The sequence below is a fragment of the Chroicocephalus ridibundus genome, chromosome 8 (assembly GCF_963924245.1).
Source record: "Chroicocephalus ridibundus chromosome 8, bChrRid1.1, whole genome shotgun sequence".
Lineage (NCBI taxonomy): Eukaryota > Metazoa > Chordata > Aves > Charadriiformes > Laridae > Chroicocephalus > Chroicocephalus ridibundus.
Window position 1 is genome coordinate 43,335,655 of NC_086291.1, and position 1,116 is coordinate 43,336,770.

General features: G+C 32.0%; 1 protein-coding gene across 48 annotated transcripts in view; it reads left to right on the top strand.

Annotated features, from left to right (window-relative positions):
- Positions 1 to 900, top strand: part of RBFOX1 (RNA binding fox-1 homolog 1) — a 908,679-nt gene extending 907,779 nt beyond the window's left edge. For 19 of the 48 annotated variants that reach the window (XM_063342837.1, XM_063342839.1, XM_063342834.1 and 16 more), the window contains one exon: positions 1 to 896. This exon is cut by the window's left edge and continues 1,717 nt beyond it. The gene's annotated coding sequence lies outside the window, so the exon portion shown is untranslated. The other 29 variants (XM_063342825.1, XM_063342831.1, XM_063342880.1 and 26 more) reach the window with 4 other exon arrangements.
- The last annotated feature ends 216 nt before the right edge of the window (positions 901 to 1,116 follow it).

Here is a 1,116-nt window from a genome sequence, read left to right on the forward strand (position 1 = left end):
TTAAAAAAAGTGTTTGTGATCAGGCTTTCTCTTTGTCATCGTATGTGCATGCAGTATGATCAGTTGAACAATAACCATCAATAAAGTTTCACAAGATTTGAAAACAAAGTTTCTGTAGCATTTATATCTAAGAATGAAAAATAAATTATCTTTAAAATTGAAACAGAGAGAGAAAGAGACTATATTAATCAATGAAAAATGGGGCAGTAACATATATTTATACTGGTGAGGGAATGAACTGGAATTTATTAAGAGTTCAATCCCCACATTTATTATGTAAGTTATATGAAACAAGCCTCCTGTTAAAAAAAAAAAAAAAAAAATATAAAATCACTTAAACACCACGATAAAGCAACTTGAAAAATGTTTACCAAATGTTAGGCTTCCAATGTGAAGCGTGGATGATACATCTCTTTTGGAACTGCACACACAAAATGTCTAACGTGGGGAATAACAGAATTTATTTGCAATTTTAATTTTCATGAGATGGCTTTACAACTCCCACTCTCCAAATGATTATATGGCGTTTTAGTCTATTAAAATAATCTTGAAAGGTTGAGAGTGCAGCCCATATTAGAAAATATTTTGTTTATAAAGCTCCTACAGTACTCATAGTAGTCATTTTAAAATGTATGTCTGAAATAGTTATGTAAGAAAAGCATTTGAAATTTTTTTACAATATATATTGGGAATGTTTTCACTTATATAAATAACTACTGATAATATGACTTATGAAAAAAATTATTACTACCATATGTGGAATATAGTGACTTCTAAACAGATTTAAAAAAACACCCTACAAACCCAGAAAATGTGTATATCTGTCTTTAGAAATTAGTGTTTATATCACAACCGTGATTTGTGAATAAAGAAAAATGGTTTGTAATATCAAAATAAAAGCTTAGTCTGAAAAGGTAAAAATACGTTGGTGTTCAAAGTCATTTTGCTTTTCTTTTTTACTGTGTTGGTCCAAGAGCTTGTCCACAGTTGCACCATCTATACCCTACCCCATGTACTTACAAACAGATGTTCTCTTGGCAAGGTCGGCAGGTTTTTGGCTGCCTGGAAGTGGTGTTTGGGAGCCTGGCTGGGCAGAGGAGCCCGACAAGGTTGGTG